Source organism: Amblyomma mixtum, chromosome 8 (assembly GCF_055824585.1).
Source record: "Amblyomma mixtum isolate Tamu chromosome 8, ASM5582458v1, whole genome shotgun sequence".
Classification (NCBI taxonomy): Eukaryota; Metazoa; Arthropoda; class Arachnida; order Ixodida; family Ixodidae; genus Amblyomma; species Amblyomma mixtum.
Window position 1 is genome coordinate 53,587,643 of NC_143019.1, and position 26,591 is coordinate 53,614,233.

At 48.2% G+C, this 26,591-nt stretch overlaps 1 protein-coding gene across 18 annotated transcripts in view; it reads right to left on the reverse strand.

Annotated features, from left to right (window-relative positions):
- LOC149332456 (uncharacterized) overlaps nt 1-25,595 on the reverse strand; it is a 160,344-nt gene extending 134,749 nt beyond the window's left edge. For 4 of the 18 annotated variants that reach the window (XR_016285212.1, XR_016285211.1, XR_016285210.1 and 1 more), the window contains exons 1-10: nt 25,106-25,586; nt 20,479-20,778; nt 17,308-17,479; nt 14,717-14,863; nt 13,534-13,734; nt 10,491-10,549; nt 9,177-9,358; nt 8,446-8,647; nt 4,265-4,415; nt 3,781-3,941 (exon numbers count right to left, since the gene is read on the reverse strand). The gene's annotated coding sequence lies outside the window, so the exon portion shown is untranslated. Of the gene's footprint in view, nt 1-3,780; nt 3,942-4,264; nt 4,416-8,445; nt 9,359-10,490; nt 10,550-13,533; nt 13,735-14,716; nt 14,864-17,307; nt 17,480-20,478; nt 20,779-25,090 lie in introns of all 18 variants that reach the window. The other 14 variants (XM_089558015.1, XM_089558014.1, XM_089558002.1 and 11 more) reach the window with 11 other exon arrangements.
- Between the last annotated feature and the right edge of the window lie 996 nt (nt 25,596-26,591).

Consider the following 26,591-nt stretch of genomic DNA (forward strand, 5'->3'; position numbering starts at 1 on the left):
ACCTTTTAGGTAGCGGTAATCCCTCCCACAGAGATAGCAAAGGCACCGTTGAACTACAAATGAAAAATGAATGATTCCCAAAAGTTGCGTCTCTTTTGTAATGTACAGTTTGACCTATGGGAGAGATCTTAAATAGTGCGCAGGCTCTTTCTAGCAAAGAAGATTATGAAGGTGAAACACTGCAAGAACACGGGAGCGAGACGGTCATAGGAGCTCGGATTACAGGCTAGCCAATTAGGTGCAAGCAGATTTTTGAAGGCTACAATCAGAACAGTACAAAACAAACAGCTCTACAATCAGGTGCAAGCAGATTTTTGAAGGCTACAATCGGAAGAGTACAAAACAAACACCTCTCCAATCAGGTGCCAGCAGATTTTTGAAGGCTACAATCGGAAGAGTACAAAGCAAACAGCTCTCCAATCAGGTTCAAGCCGATTTTTGAAGGCTACAATCGGAAGAGTACAAAACAAACACCTCTCCAATCAGGTGCAAGCAGACTTTTGAAGGCTACAATCGGAAGAGTACAAAACAAACAGCTCTCCAATCAGGTGCAACCAGATTTTTGAAGACTACAATCGGAAGAGTACAAAACAAACCTCTCCAATCAGGTGCAAGCAAATTTTTGAAGACTACAATCGGAAGAGTACAAAACAAACAGCTCTCCAATCAGGTGCAAGCAAATTTTTGAAGGCTACAATCGGAAGAGTACAAAACAAACACCTCTCCAATCAGGTGCAAGCAGATTTTTGCAGGCTACAATCGGAAGAGTACAAAACAAACAGCTCTCCAATTAGGTGCAACCTGATTTTTGAAGGCTACAAACGGAAGAGTACAAAACAAACACCTCTCCAATCAGGTGCAAGCAGATTTTTGAAGGCTACAATCGGAAGAATACAAAATAAACAGCTCTCCAATCAGGTGCAAGCAGATTTTTGAAGGCTACAATCAGAAGAGTACAAAACAAACACCTCTCCAATCAGGTGCAAGCAGATTTTTGAAGGCTCCAATCGGAAGAGTAGAAAACAAACAGCTCTCCAATCAGATGCAAGCAGATTTTTGAACGCTACAATCGGAAGAGTACAAAACAAACACCTCTCCAATCATGTGCAAGCAGATTTTCGAAGGCTACGATCGGAAGAGTACAAAACAAACAGCTGTCCAATCAGGTGCAAGCAGATTTTTGAAGGCTACAATCGGAAGAGTACAAAACAAACACCTCTCCAATCAGGTGCAAGCAGATTTTTGGAGGCTACATTCGGAAGAGTACAAAACAAACAGCTCTCCAATCAGGTGCAAGCAAATTTTTGAAGGCTACAATCGGAAGAGTACAAAACAAACACCTCTCCAATCAGGTGCAAGCAGACTTTTGAAGGCTACAATCGGAAGAGTACAAAACAAACACCTCTCCAATCAGGTGCAAGCAGACTTTTGAAGGCTACAATCGGAAGAGTACAAAACAAACAGCTCTCCAATCAGGTGCAACCAGATTTTTGAAGGCTACAATCGGAAGAGTACAAAACAAACACCTCTCCAATCAGGTGCAAGCAGATTTTTGCAGGCTACAATCGGAAGAGTACAAAACAAACAGCTCTCCAATCAGGTGCAACCTGATTTTTGAAGGCTACAAACGGAAGAGTACAAAACAAACACGTCTCCAATCAGGTGCAAGCAGATTTTTGAAGGCTACAATCGGAAGAATACAAAATAAACAGCTCTCCAATCAGGTGCAAGCAGATTTTTGAAGGCTACAATCAGAAGAGTACAAAACAAACACCTCTCCAATCAGGTGCAAGCAGATTTTTGAAGGCTCCAATCGGAAGAGTACAAAACAAACAGCTCTCCAATCAGGTGCAAGCAAATTTTTGAAGGCTACAATCGGAAGAGTACAAAACAAACACCTCTCCAATCAGGTGCAAGCAGATTTTTGCAGGCTACAATCGGAAGAGTACAAAACAAACAGCTCTCCAATCAGGTGCAACCTGATTTTTGAAGGCTACAATCGGAAGAGTACAAAACAAACACTTCTCCAATCAGGTGCAAGCAGATTTTTGGAGGCTACAATCGGAAGAGTACAAAACAAACAGCTCTCCAATCAGATGCAAGAAAATTTTTGAAGGCTACAATCGGAAGAGTACAAAACAAACACCTCTCCAATCAGGTGCAAGCAGACTTTTGAAGGCTACAATCGAAAGAGTACAAAACAAACACCTCTCCAATCAGGTGCAAGCAGACTTTTGAAGGCTACAATCGGAAGAGTACAAAACAAACAGCTCTCCAATCAGGTGCAACCAGATTTTTGAAGGCTACAATCGGAAGAGTACAAAACAAACACCTCTCCAATCAGGTGCAAGCAAATTTTTGAAGACTACAATCGGAAGAGTACAAAACAAACAGCTCTCCAATCAGGTGCAAGCAAATTTTTGAAGGCTACAATCGGAAGAGTACAAAATAAACACCTCTCCAATCAGGTGCAAGCAGATTTTTGCAGGCTACAATCGGAAGAGTACAAAACAAACAGCTCTCCAATCAGGTGCAACCTGATTTTTGAAGGCTACAAACGGAAGAGTACAAAACAAACACCTCTCCAATCAGGTGCAAGCAGATTTTTGAAGGCTACAGTCGGAAGAATACAAAATAAACAGCTCTCCAATCAGGTGCAAGCAGATTTTTGAAGGCTACAATCAAAAGAGTACAAAACAAACACCTCTCCAATCAGGCGCAAGCAGATTTTTGAAGGCTCCAATCGGAAGAGTAGAAAACAAACAGCTCTCCAATCAGATGCAAGCAGATTTTTGAACGCTACAATCGGAAGAGTACAAAACAAACACCTCTCCAATCATGTGCAAGCAGATTTTCGAAGGCTACGATCGGAAGAGTACAAAACAAACAGCTCTCCAATCAGGTGCAAGCAGATTTTTGAAGGCTAAAATCGGAAGAGTACAAAACAAACACCTCTCCAATCAGGTGCAAGCAGATTTTTGAAGGCTACAATCGGAAGAGTAGAAAAACACCTCTCCAATAAGGTGCAAGCAGATTTTTGAAGGCTACAATCGGAAGAGAACAAACAAAACAAACACCTCTGAATATGCCACAAAGCTGGCCGGCTCTGCTATGAAACATGAAATCTGCGACCGACAGCCTTACATCACCCCCAACTGTGGTTCAGGAGCAATTAAACGCCGTTGAAACTGCGCTCCACTCAGGTAAAAAAAATTCCGGTTGCCTGGGGCTGCCCACAGACCTGTGCATAGGAGAGCATTCATGCAACATGTCCTACAAAAAAAATTAGGGATTTAAAAGAAACTGAGCCAATCCTTACGCGTTTCCATCTACAGATTACAGTTCGAATCATCACCCGTCTCCACAGTGTAAGCACCTAAGACCTGTGGAAAACCTCCGACTGCATTTGCATTCATGAAAAGCAGGGCTGTACTGGAATACGAGTTTACCTTCTGAACCCAACAGACATGACAGCGCATGCTGGCGAGTCATATTCTTCAAAAGTTCTATAAGAGGCGCCCGTGTGCTGTGCGATGTCGGTGCACATTAAAGATCCCCAGGTGGTCGAAATTATTCCGGAGACCTCCACTACGGCACCTCTCTCTCTTCTTTCACTCCCTTCTTTATCCCCTCCCTTACGGCGCGGTTCAGGGGTTCGCTGAGATATGTGAGACCGATACTGCGCTATTTCCTTTCCTCAAAACCCAACTTTTATTGCGAAACCAATACTACGCTAGGTTTTGAGCCTTCAGCGTGGTCCCGGCGGTAGTCACATTTCACCTTTAGACGGCCTCCAGTTTGATGACGCGTGGAGGCGCTCGCGTCCGTGACGTCATACCGAGGTGAAATCTGAGCTACCAAGTCTGGTCATCGGCGCGGTCCCAGCGGTAGCCACGAAGCGCCGCAGTTCCCCAGGAAGTGAGAGAGGGTACTGCGTTGATCTGGAGGAAAGGAAAGGCGCCTTACCAACTCAGTGGTTTACTGGACACCTCAATAACACTTTAGGCTAATTCCGACGTTCCGTGCAGCACTCAGGATTTCGCCTTTCACAACTTTAGTCGCTAAAGTTGCTCGTAATTTGCTTTCGCAATCTTCCGGGCTTAACCGAGCTAAGCCTCTGCCAATTTTTTTATATCTATTAAACACTGCTGCGGTATCGTGTTCCAAGAAGTCATAAAAATGAAAAGATCAAGGTTATATGCGAAATTCACGTTAACTGTCTCACTAAGGACGCCCCGATAGTGACTGCGCCCGCTACACTCACCTGCCACTGTAGCCGCCGGGCCGAAAGTGGCGGTAATCGTCACGCCCTGCGAAGGTTGCACAGGGAAGGCAGTGGAGGGCTCCGCCGAATTGCGCACCACTTCCCGACGACGGTCAGCCACGGGTGTGCCATCAAGAGCTGGTAGGAACTCCTGCATTTCACCCCAAGTCACGTGACCTCGTGCCGTCATCATAATCAGTCCACCGGACTGCGAACAAGTTGCTTACTGCGGCAGGTGGCAGTTAACATGCATGTCGCGAGGGGCTGCTCGAGAGGAGCAGCCAGGGTCTTCACAAGCTCAACCGACCGCAGGGACCTATGAATGTAAAGTACGGAATGACCAGTTTCGTATATATGGGCGTTAACCATTAACGATATCCAGCTCCGCCTTAAGGGTATGGCGCGCTTACGTCCTACGTCACGGGCGCCGTCGTGGATCGGAACCAGCGCCAGACCCCGCTTCGATATCCTAGATTACACCCTTGCCGCTGTGATGCGGAAGCATACAGCGTGCCAGTGGCCTTTCATCGTTCGGCGACTCTTCACGGGGCGAGGGGGGACTGCAACAATCTATCTATGTTTTAATGCGTTAAACTGTTCCCAAAAACATGCACCCTGTGCACCCCAAGGATAGGAGGACATCCAGGGCACTGGCTCTCAATCGGAAATATAAGCACCCTCAGGTGTCGTCTACTTCAAATGCGGCTGAGTATCCAGCTCCCGACAGAGCATTTGCAGTCGCAGAGATTACGCGTGAACACGGCCCACAGTCCTCTCAGCCTACATCCGTGCACGTACATCCGCAATGGCTGAAGAGACAGCCATCGCTTTAGCCATTACAGATGCACCCGAGGATGTTATCATTAGCGACTTCGAGGCTGCCATACACAATTTCACTCGGGGTATAATTGCATAGTTCACTCTCAATATTCTTAATGAGACCTCTTCTTCCCCAGATAGGGTCAATAAATTTATTCTGATGGCGGCAAACTCTGGCAACGCTGGAAACGATGCCGTTCACCAGACACCTCGAGGTTTAGTCTGCCGGTCGGTGACAACCTCCGCTCGTGGGACAGCCAAGGATAGCCTAATGGTTTATTGGTTTATTGGGGCTTAACGTCCCAAAGCAACCCAGGCTATTAGAGACGCCGTAGTGAAGGGCTCCGGAAATTTCGACCGTCTGGGGTTCTTTAACGTGCACTCACATCGCACAGAACACGGGCCTCTAGAATTTCGCCTTGAGCCTTGATCGAAATTCAGTCGCCGCGGCTAATCCTCTCATTTGATGATCTAATCCACACCTTCAACTAAGGAAATTTCAGCTCCCGTACAAAATCTTATTAAAGAGAAGGAAATCACCTTAAGGAGACTTCAAACTCCTTTCGTAGCCCGGTACTTTTCTCCCATATGTTCCCCAATCAGTTTTCTCCCCAATGCATCCTCTGCGATGAGAGAGCTCCCTCAACTTGTACCCCCCCCCCCCCCGCCCCTTCAGAATTAGGGGACATCCCTATTCCAGACGACTGGGAGACCCTGCTGCGCAGCTTCGACCCGCACATACAAGAACGGATCCTTAAGTGCGCCTATGAGGCTGCGAGTAGGCTTGATCAGCTGGCCATCTAGTAGGGCGATAACTATCCCGACTATAAATAAAGGTTTCTTCTCCTGCTCTTCCGTCTCGTAGAGCGTTACCAGTCTAGTTCTCTCTGCGAAAATCCGTGGCCTGTATGCCAGCACAGGCGATGATGCGATGCTATGCTACAAGTCTACTTTAGCTGTATAGTTTCGATATTCGCTTTTACACTGGTCACCTCCTTCCCAGTGCAGTCTTTGAATTTCCTTTTGCCCTCGATTTGTCGTTCCGCCACTGCTTGAGCTTCTTCTGCCACTGCAGGCTTCTGCGGACGGGAGGAGGATTACTGAGGGTCACCCGGAGAAGAAATCTTCCGGCCCCTGAGGGCGCCCCCTATACACCCACGCATGCACGGACACCGCTGTTTTGTGGCCGGAAGAGGACCGTTAACGCAGTAGAACAGAAAAATATATCATGGCACAAGCTCCCACTCTCATGCAGAGTTGTCCATCAATACCCAATTCTGTACAAAAGCATTTAAGAGCGAGAAAATGAGTTTTCGACCGCAAGTTTTTCGTATGTTGTAAGTTTTCGCCATAACGATTTTACTTCCGTGTGTCTGCAGTCTCGCATTTTTTTTGCTATTAACCGTTTCTGCTATCCCATTGGTTTTGTATTGCAGCCTTAACTGCTCGATTCAAGCGATGGAAATACCTTAAAAGAAAGATTTTGCTACGTATTCGAAAAATGCACCCGTATACCATGAATATTTCTATATCAGTGCCTTACGTATTCGAAGAATGCACCCGTATACCATGAATATTTCTATACCAGTGCCTTACAGTTTTCCGATGTTAAAAATTTCTGTCCAGGAATGTTCGACATGGAAGCGACAAGGGCACACGCTAGCTGGATATCGAAGCGGCGGTTCCGAACTACGTACGGCGCACATAAGGTGGGAGTGAGGGTACAGAGATGACTGCGAAGGAAGAAAGGTAAGGCACGCTCCGTTAGGCGGCCGAGAACGTATTTCTGCCCCTTTTTTTCCTAAGTCCCGCAAAATTCCGCTCGTAACAGTACCTACTCAAATGGCTGACTACGTGTTTGGTTAGATTTATGGAGTAACGTCCCAAAGCGATTCAGACTATAAAGGACTCCGTAGTAGAAGCCTCCGGATAGTAAATCTAGCTCACCTTAGGAGAATACTCAGATGAAAATATGATCGATTTGCGTAGTTCAGCAAAATGCGAATTAGTTATGCTAGGCGGTCAGTTTAAAGGCGAGAGCCTTTAATGGCTCATTGACGCCATCAGTGATGTAATATACCGTAACCAGAAATCACTGAATTCATTGTAATGTAGTCGAAATCATTAATTACAAATTAGCCATTAATTAGTACTATTAACTAGTATTTAATTACTGAGCCGCCACGATGGCTCAGTGGTTACGGCGCTCGGCGGCTGACCCGAAAACGTGGGTTCGATCCCGGCCGCGGCGGCTGAATTTCTTGAAGGCAAAATTCTAGAAGCCCGTGTGCTGCGCGATGTCAGTGCACGTTAAAGAACCCCAGGTGGTCGAAATTTCAGGAGCCCTTCACTACGGCGTCTCTCATAGCCTTAGTCGCTTTGGGACGTTAAACCCCAATAATCCAAACCAATAAACCTAACTATTTAATTACTTATTAATAATTAGACGTGCATTAGAAATAATTAGTAAATCATTGATTGATAATAATTAGTAATTCGTAGCTGACTAGTATTCAGCAATTAGTAATTTAGTAATCAGTCAGTAATTGGTAGTTACATCACCATATCTTTAGTGGCGCTTGCGTCGCTCCTTACTGCGCATGCGCTTTATTTATTTATTTCGTGTACCCTCAGGGCCAGAGGCATTATAGAGGGGTGGCGCCTTGGTGGCGCCACCGTCGCGTGCCGCTGTCATTCCAGCCGAGTCAGAAGACTCCTTTCGTTCGCAAACAGCATTCAATCAACAACAGAAGGAGCCAAAGTGGCGCACAAAGGCTTTCGCCTCCAGCAATTTAGATCGTCGAAGTGCTCTTTCAATTTTCACTTCTGTCCCAGTGTTCAGATCCAGCGTTCACGGATCGGAGTTGTTCGGATATCGATAAGGGGTTGATGTCCGTATATGCGGAACTGGTCATCCTACTAGAATCATAGATCCCTAGTAGTCCTCCTACATCTCCTGGCGCAATGATGCGGCGGTCAAGCGACGCGCCACTGCTCTTCTATGGCAACTGCTGCCATCGGCGGGACTTGGGTTGTCTGGATTGGATTGATATCCAGGTTGCTCTTGCAGAGCAGCCTCTCATGATTAAGTGAGCGGCCGCCTCACGCGGTGGTCAGGCTGCTCACCTGCCTGCCACAAAAACAGACTTCAGACAAACAGGCAGACGGACCGATAATCACACAACGGCTAAATTCTGGGTACAGCCACTATAAATGCTCGCGCACTAAAAAAAAACCACGGCTTACACTACCGGAGCCGTCATTCGCCGTCGGTGCTTTCGGGAGCAGCCCTCATCTTCTACATCGCCACATAGTCAAAGCTGCCGCATGGCATAGTAGGGATGAGCATGACGCATACTCACTCGTCTCGACCTCCGGAAAAAAGCAGACCAGAGGGCCAAGCTGTCCCAGATGCTTTCTTCTGTCAGTAATGCCAGTCCATATCCACTGCAGGATCGACTGCATTGCGTTCATATCCCTCGCTGTGCGCAGGTGATCTTGAAGTATTACTCTCCGTGTCTCCTGAGCGGTCAGAGTGTTGAAATCGTCGTCGTTATTCGACACCTGGGCAAAGAGGAGAAAAGCTAGCTTCATCTAAACGGCACAATTATGTCATAGGAGAAAATCGTCCGCTACATGCGGTGTCTGATGTCCTACGGATGCAATGGAGAAACGGATAACTCGGGGATGGCATGCCGTCTGCGAGCAGCTCTGCTCAATTCGGAACAAAAGTTACAATTTGGTACAAAACAGCACTGGTGTGGCGTGAAATCCGAATTCGCTGGTTTCACGACCAGGTCCTCAGTACTTCGAGGTTTCGTGGTGGGCACAGCGTCCATCCCCCCACACAGAAAAACCAAGTAAGCCAGGTATTGGGAGACAGGCAGACTGGTCCAACGGACCCCATAGGAATAGCTGGATCGTGGAAACTCTGCACGGAGAATGTGGCATCGCGTAGATCCCGAGCTAGTTGAGAGAAAACTGACGCCAACCAATGTTTTAATTTTGCCCACCGTTTCGGGACCAACTCGGTCACTTTTTCAGGGGCGACTAAAGTGTGCCAGCAGCAGCGGGGTGCTTCCTTCGCACTCACTTTGTTAGCACGTGGCGGAGTCCACTAACGTACGCAGAGGGGAGCGGTCCTGGAGTTTATTCATCGCTGCTTTTGTGAGCCGGATGTGCCATGACTCCAGATGTCGCCTCTTTCACAGGTTTGGCTCCACGGGACGCTCACCTCCTCGAAGGCTACTGGGTGGTCGGCGCGCTGGCAGTGTTCTGCGAGGGGGTTGGATTCCGAATTCATTCCGAATTCTTACCATGAGCAAAAGACCTTGTCGTTTACAAAATCCGGTGCTCCAAGTGCCCGGCTTCATACTTCGCCGAAACAAAAAATCTCCATCAAAGAATAATGGAACACAAAAATGACATTTGGCTAATGAATTCGGAATCTAACCCCCTCGCCGAACACTGCGAGCGCGCCGACCACCCAAATCACCCAATAGCATTCGAGGAGGTCAGTGTCTTGGCCGGCTCAGATGATGTTTTCGTTCAGATCCCGAGCTCATTAGTAATCGTCGTCACGCGCAGGAGCACTCAAGTTCATCAATCATACGAGACTGACGCGTACCGGAGAATAGAGCATAGCGCATACAATGCATATATTGTGATTCCCGGATATACGTATCCATCTTGTTCCACATAATCTTTCGGCTTGGTTTGGTTTGGTCTGGTTTATTGGGGTTTAACGTCCCAAAGCAACTCAGGCTATGAGGGACGCCGTAGTGAAAGGCTCCGGAAATTTCGACCACCTGGGGTTCTTTAACGTGCACTGACATCCCACAGTACACGGCCCTCTAGAATTTCGCCTTCATCGAAATTCGGCCGCCGCGACCGGGATCGAACCCGCGCCTGTCATGTCAGAAGCCGAGCACCGTAACCACTGAGCCACCACGGCGGGGCACATTATCTTTCCATTAATCAGATTGCGTCCAGTAAAGAACAACGGACTATTTCTCTGATCTCCACAGAGCAGTACATGAAACGATCCGCGGTCGCCAGCCATTGCACATTTCCTAGTCTCATACCTAGTCTCATACCTAGTTTCATACCTAGTTTCATATCTAGTCTCATAGAGATCTATTTCTTAAGTCTCTAGTTTCCTAGCCTTTCCTAGTCACATAGAGTTATCCAGGATGTCCTGATGCTAAGTAAGGGGTATGTGAGCGAATATGTGAGCACGTGTTCGCTATAGCGGAGAAGCCGACGGCACAGATGTCGCTTTCACTTTGTTAGCGCAATGAATACAAGAATGTAGCAAAGCCCAAAGATACCGATGAAGTGCCTTATATTTACGTTGTTTCTAAAGCCTCGGAAATATTACCTTCACGCCGAGCAGTAACCAACCTACCATCATAGCGGTGTATTCCCCCTTCCGCCTGTATAAAGTCGTCGAGGTCCACCAGAGCCCTGTTTGAGAGAGAAAAAAAAACGAATTGTGGCTCAGATAGCGATCGACGCAACGGCAAAGGCGTATTAAGAAATCACGCCTGCGAAACGGGATGCTGCTTCTCATTCTGCACATTGTGCTAATTGGAGGTACCGCCAGTATAATAAGCCATCGAAAAGGGGCTGTGAGAGTTTGTCATCACATGATTTTACTGCAAGCAGTAGAGCTGACAAACGCTAAACACAAGGTTTTAGAATGCAGTTCCCATCGATTTACCCTTAAATCCCTTGTAATTTTATAGAAGCTGTCTTTTTGTTCTTTGTCTGCTTTAAACTTCATATTATCCATGCCCTTATCCTTGTGATAGAGCTCACCTTACGAGAATAGTTACGATGAAAAATACGATGGTCGAGTTGCGTAGTTAGGCAAAATGCGAATTATATGCGCTAGCAGGTGGGTTTTCGCTTCGATCCCGGTGTTCAGATCCACTGTTCACGGATGGGAGTTGTTCGGTCAGCGATAACGGGTTAATGTCCGCATATGCGGAATTGGCCATTCTCTACATTCGTAGATCCCTGGGAGTCTTCGTACCATTCCTGGAGGAGTGGTGCCGCGGTCAAGCGATGCGCCACTGCCCTTCTACGGCAGGTGCTGGCATCGTTGGGACTTGGATCGCTTGGGTTTGGTTGCGATCTAGGTGGCGCTCCCACAGCAGCCTCTCACGATTAATTGAGCTCCGCCTCACACAGTGGCCAGGCTGCTCACTAGCTTGCCACAAAACTGGCTTAAGGGAAACAGACAGACGGACAGACCGACAGAGACAACGGCTAAATGCGGGGAATGGCCACCATGAGTGCTAGAGCACTAAAAAAACTTCAGGGGCCACTTTGACGACCTAAAATGCGCGAGGCGAAAGCCCTTACACGCAACTTTGGCTGCACGGCCGTTGGCACACAGGAGGCGGCTATGGGGCGACTTGGTTTGGCTAGCCATGACAAATCGGGTCATGCTAACTAGTCATGATTGGTTAACAACGAACTAGTCATGATTGGTTTGGTTTATTGGGGTTTAATGTCCCAAAGCGACTCAGGCTATGAGGGACGCCGTAGTGAAGGGCTCCAGAAATTTCCAGCACCTGGGCTTCTTTAACGTGCACTGACATCGCACAGTACGCGGGCCTCTAGAATTTCTCCTCCAAAGAAATTCTAGCCGCCGCGGCCGGGATCGAACCCGCGTCTTTTGGGTCAGCAGCCGAGCACCATGACGACTGAGCCACCGCGGCAGCGAACTAGTCATGACCATCAGTCATTAGTCATTGTTGGTCGTGACTAACCATGACTTATGACTAACCAGTCATGACTAGTTGTGACTGGTTAATGAATAATTAGTCATTGTTGGTCGTCATTCTTTCATTCTTATGACTAACCAGTCATGACTAGTTGTGACTGGTTAATGAATAATTAGTCATTGTTGGTCGTCATTCTTTCATTCTTTCAAAGTCATTCTTTATATTAACGAGATAGTTCGCGTTGATGCAACGGCACATTATATAATCTATGCTGACGACACAAGTTTATTCTTTTCAGGCAAATCGTGTGTTGATCTAGGTATCCGAGCGAATAGAACGTTGTCCGAGATTAATGCCTGGGCTCAAATTAACTGCCTAAAGCTAAACATTAATAAAACGAAGGCTATTTTATTTCACCCCCGACACACACATGTCCAGCGACCTTCCATTTTTTTAAATAACACTGAAATTGAAGTGGTAAGGAGCTTTAAATCACTGGGCGTGTATTTCTCAGAAAACATGACATGGGATGATCACGTAAACTATATCGTTGGTAAGCTATCCAGGACAGCTGGCGTTATGCGCCGTTACTGCTACAATTTTCCCATACCTGTTAACATGCTCATATATAACTCTTTATTTTCCTCTTTATTAAATTACGCGTTTTCTGTATGGGCAACAACAACAGCTGGAAACATTAGCAAACTTACTGTCTTGCAAAAAAGGGCTTTACGCCTCGCCTGTAAAGTTCCATATCGCTTCCACACAGCAGGCCTATTCAAGAAGTACCACATAATACAAGTTTCATCGATGAACGATCACAGACTGTGCCGCTTATATAAACTCAGTTTAATAAAAAATAATGATGCCATCACTAGCCTAGCAAGGCTAGAGAAAAACATTTCTGCTTATAATGTGCGCCATCCTGAGATGTGCTATGTTCCAAAATGCAGAACCAATTATGGAAATCAAATGATAAAATTTAAATTGCCTACACTTCTGAATCACATGATAAAGGATGCTAACATTGACATATCAGATATAACACCAAAAGAACTGCGTTTATTGTTTGTATAATGTTGTGATATGATTTTCTAGTTCTTCTTGCCTGTTTTATACTAACTTTTTCAACGATGTTGCCATATCCGACTGTGTTCTCTTGCCGCACGCTTCTGTCCTACCCCGTGTGTTGGGGGGTCAGGCCTTTTCAAGCTGTTCACACAGCTTTTCTCCTGTCCTCCTCGCAGCATCTTTTTGTTGTGGAATAAATTTCAATTTCAATTTCAATAATCAGTCATTAGTCATTGTTAGTCATGACTAACCATGACTTATGGCTAACCAGTCATGACCAGTTGTGACTGATTAATGACTAACTAGTCATGACTAACCAATCATGACTAAGTAGTCATGAGTAATGACTAAGTAATGACTACCCAATCATGACTGGTTAGTCATCCCTAGTTAGTCAACCAATCATGACTACTAGTCATGAGTGGTTAATGACTAGTTCAAATGCCAATTGAGTAAATGACTTCAAACGCCAAAGGCCCTGGTTGGATTCTCAGCCTCGACACTTTTCGCCTTGAAACTCCGCAACTTACACTACCGGAACCGCCATTCGGCGTCGGCTCTTTCGGGCGCAGCCATTATCTTCGGCACTGACAACAGTAAAAGCTGCCATATGACGTATTAGGGATGAGCATGACGCATACTCACTCGTCGTGACCTCCGGCAAAAGGAGACCAGAGGCACAAGCTCTGCCGGATGCTTTCTTCTGCCAGTAATGCCAGTCCATAACCACTGCAGGATCGACTGCATTGCGTTCGTATCCCTCGCTGTGTGCAGGTGATCTTGAAGCATTACTCTCCGCATCTCCTCGGAGGTCAGAGTATTGAAATCGTCGTCGTTATTCGACACCTGGGCAAAAGGAAAAAAAAATCTCGCTTCTTCATCTCAAAGACACAATTATGCCGAAGGAGAAAATCGTCAGCTACAAGTGGCGTCTAATGTCTCACGGATGCGATCAACTCTGCCCCCCCCCCCCCCCCCCCTGCAACAAAAACAGCGTTTTGGTACAGAGGAGGACTCGTGTGGCATGAGATACGAATTCGCTGGTTTTTATACAAAGTCCTCAGCAAAAAAGAACTGTTCTCGCTGCGAAAATACAGGAAAAAAAGATTGTCATCGGTCCAGAAGATTTCATGCACTGACGAAATGAAATCCCCGGGAAGTTAAGCGTCCCTTCATGTAAACGTTCTCAGTGGGCATGTTTCTCAGGGGTTATGATTACTGCCATAAAGGTGGGATTCCATTTTGTCACATAAGATGTTTTCATAACTCATTCATTGATACCTAGAACTTGTGTCAGCTTGAATCACCTTCCCCATGACATCCCATGACATCCCTTCTTTTATACCAAATAACGCATTTCATAAACCCATTTTTTTCTGAATGTGCATATGATTTTCACTGTGCTCTTACTGTATGAACAAATTGTTTTAATGCATCCCCGCTGCAAATACAAAGGTCATTTTCTTCCTTGTGTTTTTCGCCTATTTCTGTGTACAAGTACTTTCCTTTCACTTTTAGTTGTTGTTTACATTGTATTTTTATATGTATCCCCACTATTCTCTGTAATGCCCTCAGGTCCTGAGGGTACAAAAATGAATTCCTAGGGAGTTTGTAGCAAGCGACGTCACTAGAAATAGAATGGGTAATGTTGGTTGTAGAGCTAATCCTTCGCAGGAGGCTTGCCCGCGAGACAAACTCCAGATGCAGCCCCTGAAGCCTTTTATGCGCGGATTTCATCGATTACGATTGTCCTTCTGCCGCACTGTTCGGCCGCTGCCGTCTGCCAGGGCCCATCCGGTCCCTCTGCCCTGCCCGATGAGGTTCTTACCTGATCTAGTTCTCAAGTACCTAGCTGCATCTTCAGCGACAGCACTGTCGCCTTCTTAACGGCAAGGTGGTGTTAGGCGCCGATGCATGCGTCGCCAGAAAGGTTCTCCTTGAGCACCTTTCCGTACAGCTTGCCTAGGCTGTCAATCTGCGTCATCAGAAGGAAGCGAGGCACAATGAAATCAACGCAGTCCAGAAGTTCCCTGCACGATGCGAAACATGTGCGAAAAATCAACTTTACTCCCTTATTACAAATACTCCCTTATACTCAAATACTCCCTTATTACAAATCTACTCCACCTTGGGGGATTCCCCTAAACATTTGACCACCACAGTTCCCACTTCGAGTTATTGATCAATTCGCTCTCGCCCTACGATAAGCTTCCCGTCCCTGTTAGCTCAATTGGTAGAGCGACTGCTCCGGTGTAGCGGTGGTCCCGGGTTCGAACCCCGGACCAGGACGAATTTTTCTTCAACTACGAAGTTTGTGATAAAGTTGTATATAGCTTTCCTTTGTAGCCGTATGGCTGCGCTCGGGTGGATGTCAATGAGTAATTACTCCCTTATTACAAATCTACTCCACCTTGGGGATTCCCCTAAACATCTGACCAAGAAAAAAAAACCCACTCCAAGAATGGCTAAGGAGTCGTGATCACCTTTTGGCTCAATCTGGTAAGGAGTACTTGCTGCTGCTCATTAAAATTAAGAGCCTTCAGGGCTGTGACTTGTACTGTTGCATTAGAGTAAGCTTCTCTGCATCCGAGCTCAGAACGAGCGATTTCAGAGGGCAACATGACTTATCCACTAGGAATGGCACGAAAACTTCGCTGTATTCGCATTAAGACACCGTGCACACCGCAGGCCTGTGTGCCTGCGTGCAATGCCGGAGTGAAGTATTCAGCCGTCGATGTCGAAGTTGTTGTAGTCGGCACCGCGCGTCGGAAGAAACTTATCATGCCAACCGTCTGCCGCACAATGATCCGGATGCTGGCATACGACTCAGCGTTTCGGGCACCTTAAACGTACTAGTCAAATTAGAATACCTTGCAGCAGGAATTTAAACTGGTGACATAATCGGGGGAGGTCTACGGGTGGCCACCAAGATTTAAGAGACAGTTACTGCGTCATTTCCTTTTCTCAAATCCAATTTTCAGTTCCTTGGTTAGGGCACCCCTTTCTCTCTTCTTTCACTCCCACCTTCGATGCCGCCCTCTTAGCATTAAGCCCACGACCGGTGACCCTTCTGGTCACATGGGCATCCCCGGCAATGAGCTGGCTCAGCAGCTTGCCTGCGAAACTATACAGCGGACGCCGGGGATCCCATGGACGAGCCCACCGACGGAGCATGCGGTCAGGGCTTACAAACGCACTGTCGACGAATACTACGCGCAGCAAAAATTGGTTTTAGCTGATTTACCACCTCCACACCCATCCTTATCGATCCGTGAAGCTCGCATTCTTCGCCGAATACAGTTTAATCTCCAGCGTACACCAGCCAAACTTTATCTATACCGGTACACTTCCACACCTCAGTGCCCAAACTGTCCACACACATATGCAGACATATAACACTGCCTTACACAGTGCCACGCAGCCTTCCAGTCCCCCGCCTATCCTTTCCCCCCACCTCCACCCTGGCCCATCTGGCTTGCCTCCCTGGATCTGAGGCTGCAACGTGCCCTGGTCGCCTTGGCCCAGGACGTACTGAAAGCCTAATAGAAAGGATGTTCCAATAAAAATGTCACACCTTCCCGCCTTTCCTTATGGCACGGTTCTTGAGTTGCATAAATTATAGCCCTGTTATCCCGACGTCTTTTAAGACCGCGTTTAGTAGGAGCTAGAGACAGTGTCAGCGTTGCTGTCACTGTCGTGTCCGTCTGCTGCCGTTTCCCACTCTCATTGGCGTAAGCAACCGAATCACAAGTTACAGGCCCAGTTTTTATGCGAAGCATACTACTTTAGCTACCACTTCAGCCCTTCACCGTGGTTATGCGCCTCCAAATCACGTGATACATGACGTCACACCACGTGACACGATGACGTCACGACAGTGGAGAAACGGGGGCCCACCTCGCGCCGTCGCCGTGGTTGTGCGCCTCCAAATCACGTGATACATGACGTCACACCACGTGACACGATGACGTCACGACAGTGGAGAAACGCGGGCCCACCTCGCGCCGTCGCTGTGGTTGTGCGCCTCCAAATCACGTGATACATGACGTCACACCACGTGACACGATGACGTCACGACAGTGGAGAAACGGGGGCCCACCTCGCGCCGTCGCTGTGGTTGTGCGCCGCCAAATCACGTGATACATGACGTCACACCACGTGACACGATGACTTCACGACAGTGGAGAAACGGCCGGGGGCCCACCTCGCGCCGTCGCTGTGGTTGTGCGCCTCCAAATTACGCGACACGATGAGGCTTCGCATTCTCCAGGCTTAACCAAGTTAAGTCTCAGCCATTTTTTTTCCCCGGGTCTCTCCCCAGACCCTTTACTTGCTGACCAGCAACTAGACCCGTGTAAGCAGCCGCGCGCTGTCGGCGCCGGGCTGGACTCAGTGTTGCCTAAACTGTCGCCAACTCACCTTACATTTTTCCGACAACTCCAACGCCTCATGAACGCCATAGCCCCCGACACGATGACGAAGGGGTGCGTCGGAGGCGTGTTCAATGAGCAGGTGCTCCCAAATCGCTTAGCCGCACCTGGGCTATCGCTGCACTTCGAGAGCAGCTTCCAGCACTAGGAGAACCTGCAGCCTGGGAGGAAGCGAGAGACAGACGGTAGGTTTTAGGACGCCTCGCCGTAAATAGAAGCAAAGTAGATCTGCTTGTCTGCTTTGACACAACATACAATTCTCGATAAAAGAAAGTAAAGAATACCGCGTATACATACATATGCATACACATATTCTTTATTTCTCTCTAAAAGAGAAAAAGGCCCCTAAGCAAAAAGCTCCTTCAGAGTAGCTTGACTAGGCTCGGGGCCCATTACAAGGCAGCAGAGTATACAGAATTCAGACATAATAAAGCACAGGGTCAATTTGAATAAGCACTGCAATTTCTAACGCAAGAGAGACGAAACATGCAAGGTTTTTTTTTTACCAATTAAATCAAATTGAACATGACACGATATGACAGGCAAAAAGAACAATAAATGAAATCATAATCAGACATCTAGAACACAACGCTACTAAATAGTTCTAAGCGACAGACATAAGTACAAAATAAGATGTTCACTATGAGGTAATCGAAATAGGGAGGCAAAATTTTCTGTTCATGAGAAGACACAGTGAGGATGTATAAGCATGTACACAAACAATAGTTAAGTGAAAAAACTGTCATCATCCATACGACTGAGAAAATTTCTCATAAAAACATTTATTTTACAGCCGGCATTCCCACACCACCATTCATTTGAATTAAGTGTGCTAGGAACTAGGAATTGCATCATTTGCCTCCTACACTTTGTGCGAGCCTGCGGTACCGGCCATTTGTTTCTTTGACGTGTATATCTGGGTGGGTCTATTTTTTGTAAGGATGCAAGTTTCAGGAGGAATTTACTGCGGTGGGAGGTCGTGGATTTCATAAGAAGTAGGACGTTGTACTCTAACATTTTGCTTACTGGTAGAATACTGTGTAGGATAAATAAAGGTGGTGTATGTGTCATGTAATCGGCGGAGGAAATGATACGGACGACCTATTTCTGCAAGATAAGAATGTGGTTAACATGTGTACGGGCTGCGGTCCCCCAGACTAAGTGGCAGTAGTTAATTTGAGAGTGAAATAATGCATGATGTATCAGTTTCTTATTTGCTACAGGAAGTATACGTCGAACTTCATGCATTTTTCCGGCTCTGCTGCAGAAGTCTCCGAAGCAGTGAATGCGACCACGTGTTAATATGGATGCGCTCACAAGCAGCTCTTCAGTTTACAAGCTATTGTCGTTGCTTGTCCGACGTAGGTTAACAAAAGGCTACGCTAGCCACACATTGTCCGTTATTCCTCCTCGAAGACCCCTCAAGTCTGCCACAAGTTTCGCTAATCGGTTCTCAAAGATGAGACTCGGATTTTGCTAGCTGACGTACGAGTACGTCGTAAAACGTACTAGCCGACGTACAACGTACGAAGGAATTGACAGCAATAGACGAACGGCACGAACCAAACTAAACTCCGTAAATCGAGCCTATATTCTCAGAAAGTTAACTGTCGAGAAAACAATTTTAATGCGCCAAAACTTAAGCACAGCATTGGTCCAAATTCATCATGCCAAACAGTTTGCTTTCCAGTCGCGTATCAGGCACCCTATGGCACCTCTGATATTCTCTAACGATCAAAAGAATTCACCCTTAATTCAGAGAGATTTTGGTCTTTTAACTGCACCGCAAGTCTTCAGGTGCCCGCCTCAAATAAAAAACGTTTGGCTTAGACATTATACCAACGCTGTACACTTCTCATTTGTCGCATTCATGTCTCTTCGAAGAGATTTTAATTCGTCTGAGAGATCAAAGTAAAAATAACAATTAATGAAGGGGAGGAAGAGTACCAGAGACAAAGGCAGCAACGACGAAAGAGTGTTACAATTCTTGTTGGAAGAAGGAAGCAGAGACGCAACTGCACGTCAAAGCCACTCACAACCAACTGCGTGCTTTATTGCTTCCGCCAGAAATCAAGGCTGCCCCCAGGCTGTTCCCTGACGCACACCCGCAAGCTTCTATTCTGCCTGTAGGGGGTGCTATAGGAAGCTTTAACTGAAACTGAAATGGCGCAGTATCTGTCTCACACGTCTCGGTGGACACCTGAACCACTCCCTAAGGAAGGGAGGAAGGTGGGAGTGAAAAGAGAAAAAAAAAGTGCCGTAGTGGAGGGCTCCGAATAATTTCGACTACGATCTTTAACCTGCACTGACATCGCACAGCACCCGGGTGCCTTTTGCGTTCCGCCTCCATCGAAACACGGCCGCCGCGGTCGGGTTCGAACCCGGGTAGTCCTGCTCGGTAAACGAGCGCCTCAACCGCTGAGCCACCACGGCGGGTCAAACACCAAGTGTCGTCTGCAATTTGTGTGTGCTAAGCAATAAGGCCTGCCCTACAATGCATCAACAGAAAGAGAGACAAAGCTAAAGGAGTTGTTAGTGCTCATAATCGAGCACAGGCCTGTTCATAAGGGGGAGGGAGCACAAGTTAATGGCAGCGCCCATTCATGTCTTCTAGGCAGCAAAGAACAATGTGGTACAAAACTGCACACCCCTTCATGTCTATCAGTTAGACCTCTGCCCCCCCCCCCCCCCCCTGATCTGTGTACCATTCCAAACCATCGAGCTGGCATGGCGAAGTGGTTAGCGTGCTCGTCTCGCACTGAGATTCCCCAACTCCACCAGTTTCATACTCGTTTTATTTATTTCACTTGGAGCATCACTATACCATCCCTTTAATTGGTTGCATGGTTACTAGCCAATTAAAAAGCGTGACATTTCCGTCGACACTCCTGCTCACAGCGATGAGGCATTAAAGGCTTCCGCCTTAATATCAAGACCCGGACCCAAACCTCTCGGTAAGTTCGTCCTAGACAGTCATAATTTCCGGAGCCCTCCACTACGGCGCCCCTCACTGCCCGCGTCACGTTGGGACGCTGAACGCCATAAACCATGAACCAGAACTATTAGTGCAGCGTTCTCGCGACGCTTCCGTGAATGCCTTGGCGCAGAGACCATTGCATGCTTCACGTGCACGAGGAACATCGGCCGTGCGGCCACATACCTGTGGCCCCGGTTCCCACTTCTGGCAGCTCCGTCGTCGTGGTCACGTCCCTGGCAGCGAATGCCCGCTGAGCGGCACGCCTCATCTCGCGTAGCTCGGACATCTCGCTGAAGCCGAGCAGTCAGTTGAAAACCGGGACGCCTTGGTGGGTAGGGGACGCGCTTGCCGCCGCTGGCACGCTCGGAGAGATCCGAATGGGAGGACCGGCTCGTGGTGCTGCGGCAGGAAGAACTGGCGTCGGCCGCCCCTGCGTTCCCGTCTCTGACCGCGCCGTCGGCAGGTACGGCCATCGCTGTGGACCTGTGGTCAAAGTACCAGAGTGAGAGCGCGTCTGAGCTGCTTCTGAAGCTTCGGCTGCTGCTGCCCGGTCTGCACGCCCGGTTCGCGCGCGCCGTTGCTGCTGCTGCTGCGGCGGTGTCGCATGCCACATTCGGCCCAGAAGACGCGGGTTCGATCGATCCCGGCCGCGGCGGCGGAATTTCTTTGGAGGAGAAATTCTAGAGGCCCGAGTACTGTGCGATGCCAGTGCACGTTGAAGAACCCCAGGTGGTCGAAATTTCCGGAGCCCTTCACTACGGCGTCTCTCATGGCTTGAGTCGCTCTGGGACGTTAAACCCCATAAACCAAACTAAACCAAGCCACATTCGGAATGCCGCGTTTATTGTTGTTGTTGTTGTTGTTGCCTTGGTGGCATGGCACATACCCACGACGGGGGATTGGCCATGGTACAGAGAGGAGAGCCCAAAGAAGGTGAATTGGTGCCAAGCTAATGGATTAACTTTTGTTGCCAAGCTAATGATTGAACTTTGGGTAAGAATTCCGAGAAATTAAAGATGGAATTATAGATTTAAAAAAATAATGAAAAAAATGGATTGGGAGCAAAAAAAATGGATTGGACCGCGTGCATTACCCGCTCTCCTGCGACGCGACCAGCTTCGTTTTCGTTCGTTAGTGTTAACGAACGATGCACGTGATGGCCAAATTGTGGGCATACGGGAATACCGAAACTGCGAAGGTGAATGCTGTTTTATGGGTGTTTAACATTCCAAAGCAACCAGGCTATGAGGGACGCCGCAGTGAAGGGCTCTGGAAATTTCGACCACCTGCGGTTCTTTAACGTGACTGCCATGGCACAGTACACGTGCCTCTGAAAAAAAAATTGTTCTGAGGAAAGGAAAGGAAATGATGCAGTAACTGCCTCACATATATCAGTGGACACCCGAAACATGCCGTAAGAGAAGGGATAGAGGAGGGAGTAAAAGCCTCACATCGCACAGCACACGGGCGCCTTGCGCTTTTTGCGTTTCGCCGCCATCGAAACGCTGCCTTCGCGGTCGGGTTCGAACCCTGGTACTCCGACCCAGAAGAAGAACACCTTACAACCACTGAGACACCGCGGAGGGTAACTGGAATAAATTCGACCGCCGCGACCGGGATCGAACCCGCGTCTGTCATTGTCATTCTTATCACACTCCTAAAATTCCTTCAACTTATCTGGACTCCAAATCATGACAGCAGCAGTCGACTACATTGTGGAAAGTCTCATGCACAATGCATGAAACCAATTGCGTCCGAAACGCGTTGGCGTAGCTCATGAAGTAAATAAAAGCAGTAGGTCCTCCTTGCGGCCTCGGTACTGTACTGCTACGTTTGCTTTTCCTTTCACTGACTCGTCACTCGAAACGCTTCTCAAGAGAACGCTTGATGGTTCGAGACTCGCGTCCGAAAACGCAGCCTGAAACTTGCGAACGAGCATTACTGAAACGCTTGCTCCTGTGAATCTCCATCGTTGTCGCCTTTCCGAAGAGGCCCACGGTGATCTGGAACGCCGTAAATTCTAGTGGCCCGCGTACTGTGCGATGACAGTGCACGTTAAAGAACCCCAGGTGGTCGAAATTTCCTGAGCCCTTCACTACGGCGTCCCTCATAGCCCGAGTCGCTTTAGAAAGTTAAACCCCCATAAACAATAAACCATATCTCGGTTTTGAGAAAAGAGAACGGGCATAGCTAGTTTGTCGGCGGACACTTCAAGCTCGTCGCGAACGCCGACTAAAACACTGAGTTACCAAGCTTTCACCGCCTTTGTGGTGCGCTTGAGGTGTCCACCGACAAAGTGAACTAGCTATACGTATGCCTTTCCTTTTCACTAAACCCAGTCTAATAGCCGCGGTGTAAAACATCTCGGTTTTGAGAAATAGACTAGTTCACTTTGTCTGTGAAAGCCTCAAGCGCACCACGAACGCCGCCTAAAACACTGTTACCGCCGAGAGATGCGTGTTCGATCACGGCCGTGGCGGTCGTATTTCGATGGAGGCGAAATTCTAGAGGCCCGCGTACTCTGCGATGTCAGTGCTCGTAAAAAGACCCAGGTGGTCGAAATTTCCGGAGCCCTTCACTCATAGCGGAGTCGCTTTGGGACGTTAAACCCCCCTAAATAAACCTCTCGGTTTTGATAAAAGGGAAGGCGCATAGCTAGTTTGTCGGTGAACGCCTCAAGCCCGTCGCGAGCGCAGACTAAAACGCTGGGTTACCAAGCTTTGGTTGGTTGGTTTATGAGGTTTAACGTCCCAAAGCGACTCAGGCTATGAGAGACGCCGTAGTGGAGGGCTCCGGAAATTTCGACCACCTGGGGTTCTTTAACGTGCACTGACATCGCACAGTACACGGGCCTCTAGAATTTCTCCTCCAAAGAAATTCAGCCGCCGCGGCCGGGATCGAACCCGCGTCTTTTGGGTCAGCAGCCGAGCACCATAACCACTGAGCCACCGCGGCGGCTTACCAAGCTTTCAGTCGGCTTTCGTGGTGCGCTTGAGGTGTACACTGATAAAGTGAACTAGCTATGCGCTCCTTTTCGCAAAACCCAGTCTGTAGTGTAGCAGCCGCGCTCCCTCACTGTGATGAACGGTGGTAGTGAAAGACGACGACGATCCTTAGGTGTGAAGCTCGCTCGCAGCCCGAACGTTTGGCTGAACCTTTGCTGAACGTTGCAGAGCGACCTAGGTTCTGCTGAGTCACAACCACCATCCTACAAGTTTAATAGTCACGGTGTAAAACACCTATCTCGGTTTTGGGAAAAGGAAATGCCCAGAGCTAGTTCACTTTGTCCGTGAACGCCTCAAGCGCACCACGAACGCCGACTAAAACACTATTACCCCCGAAAGCCGTGGGTTCGATCCCGGCCGCAGCGGTCGAATTTCGATGGAGGCGAAATTCTAGAGGCGCGCGTACTTTCCGATGTCATTGCACGTTAAAGAACCCCAGGTGGTCGAAATTTCTGGAGCCCTTCACTACGGCGTCCCTCATAGCCAGAGTAGCTTTGGAACGTTAAACCCCCATAAACAAACCATCTCTCGGTTTTGATAAAAGGGAAGGTGCATCGCTAGTTTGTCGGCGGACGCCTCAAGCGCGTCGCGAACGCCGACTAAAACACTGAGTTACCAAACTTTCAGTCGGCGTTCGTGGAGCGCTTGAGGTGTCCACGACAAAGTGAATTAGCTATGCGCCTTTCCTTTTCTCTAAACCCAGTCTAATAGTCAGAGTAAAACACCTATCTCGGTTTGAGAAATAGACTAGTGCACTTTGTCTGTGAACGCTTCAAGCGCACTACGAACGCCGTCTAAAACAGTTGCCCCCGAAAGACGCGCGTTCGATCACGACGGCGGCGGTCGTATTTCGATGGAGGCGAAATACTAGGCCCGCGTACTTTGCGATGTCAGTGCACGTTAAAGAACCCCAGGTAGTCGAAATTTCCGGAGCCCTTCACTATGGCGTCCCCCATAGCCAGAGTCGCTTTGGAAGTTAAACCCCCATAAACAAACCATCTCTCGGTTTTGGTAAAAGGGAAGGCGCATAGCTAGTTAGTCGGCAGACGCCTCAAGCGCGTCGCGAACGCCGACTAAAACGCTTGGTTACCAAGCTTTCAGTCGGCGTTCGTGGTGCGCTTGAGGTGTCCACCGATAAAGTGAACTAGTTATGCGCCTTTTCTTTTCGGTTTGGTTTATGGGGTTTAACGTCCCAAAGCGACTAAGGCTATGAGAGACGCCGTAGTGGAGGGCTCCGGAAATTTCGACCGCCTGGGGTTCTTTAACGTGCACTCACATCGCACAGTACACGGGGCCTTTTCTTTTCGCAAAACCCAGTCTAATAGTGACGGTGTAAAACACCTACCTCGGTTTCGGGGAAAGGAAATGCCCAGCGCTAGTTCACTTCGTTGGTGAACGCCTCAAGCGCACCACGAACGCCGACTAAAACACTTACCCCCGAAAGACGCGGGTTCGATCCCGGCCACAGCGGTCGAATTTCGATGGAGGCGAAATTCCAGAGACCTGCGTACTGTGCGATGTCAGTGCACGTTAAAGAACCCCACGTAGTCAAAATTTCCGGAGCCCTTCACTACAGCGTCTGCATAGCCTGAGTCGTTTTGGGACGCCCAACCTCCATAATCCATGAAACACTGTTACCAAACTTTTAGTCGGCGTTCATGGTGCGCTTGACGTGGACCTAGCTATGCTCCTTTTCTTTTCTCAAAACCGAGAGAGGTTTTAGAGTGCCCGGCCCCGGCTTCGGACTGCCATCGCCGAAATCCATAATTGCAGATACAAGTGCCACGCACCAAAAATTCTCTCACCTGTCCCACAAAAGCAGGCCGCCCTTCGTCATCTCCTTCGAAGGCCTCGATGCGTCCGAAAGTCGGTATTTCTCCGCCCTCGTCGCCAACTTGCAACGCTTGTTGGAAGAACGACACAGAAACGCGACTGCACGACAGGGCCGCTCGCAACCAACAGCGCTTTTATTGCTCCCGGCTATAGTATACTCCCGGCAAAGCCAAAGGGTACCCCCCAGGTTTGTCACTGACACACACCCACAAGATTCTGCCTGTAGAGGGTGCTAGGAAGCTGCTAACAGAGCGCTGATGAAAGCATCCGTTTTTTTATGATGATGATGATGATGATGTCCTCAGGCTTAATGGCACATACCCACGGCGTGGGATTGGACAGGGTGCATCGCAGATCCGTTTTTCTTTGAGTGTCTTTGTTCTTTTACTCCCACCTGGCTGCCTTTCCTTGCGGCGTGGTTCAGGTGTCCATTGAGATGTGAGACAGATACTGCTTCATTTACTGTCCTCAAAAACCACCCAACCCAAAGAACACCAACGTCCTAACAGACGGTATGTCAGTCAATATAACGCACTAAGAACGTGTTCATTAACGAGAACACGATGGACACTGAATGCAGAGATGAAGGATTTGTACACATCATGTGTCCGTTACTGGATGCGGAGCGGATTTTTTTTTTGAGTAAACGAAATGACGCAGTAACTGTCTCATTTATCTCGATGGACACCCGAATCACGCCGTAAGGGAAGGAACAAAGGAGGGAGTGAAAGAAGAACGGAGGAAAGAAGTGCAGTATAGTGGAGGCCTCCGGAATTATTTCGACCACCTGGGGATCTTTAACGTGAATGTGTTTTATGGGGTTTAACATCCCAAAGCGACTCAGGCTTTGAGGGACGCCGTAGTGAAGTGCTCCGGAACTTTCGACCACCAGGAGTCCTTTAACGTGCTCTCACATCGCACAGTACACGGGCCTCTAGAATTGTGCCTCCATCGAAATACGACTTCGCATGCGAAACGGTCTGAGAGAAGATTTTGGCTGAAAAAAATTTGGCAGAGGCTTAGCTTGGTTAAGCCCGGTAGGTTGCGAAAGCAATAGACCTGGCTGCGCCTGGTTTGCCTGGTGGTGTGTCTTGGTAGTGTTCTTAGTAAAGCTTATTTATGAAAGTTTTGCCCATTTGTTTTACATGGCATTATACTCACCACACGAGGGCCCCCAAGTTCTGGGAGATTTATGCGTGCCTCGGTCGCCAAAACGAGCGGCTGTCGCTAACGAATGATTGTCTAGAAGCTCCCCTCTTCTTTCACTCCCACTTCCTCCCTTCCTGTACGGTGCGGTTCGGGTGTCCACCGAGATGACAGGGAACTTCCTTTACTCAAAAATCGTTGCGTTCAAAGGGAAAGGCATCGCGCCGGACGGGTGGTGGCGTTCCTCCCTTCCTGTGGTTCGGGTGTCCACCGAGATGACAGAGAATTACTGCGCCATGCCTTGCCCTTTGA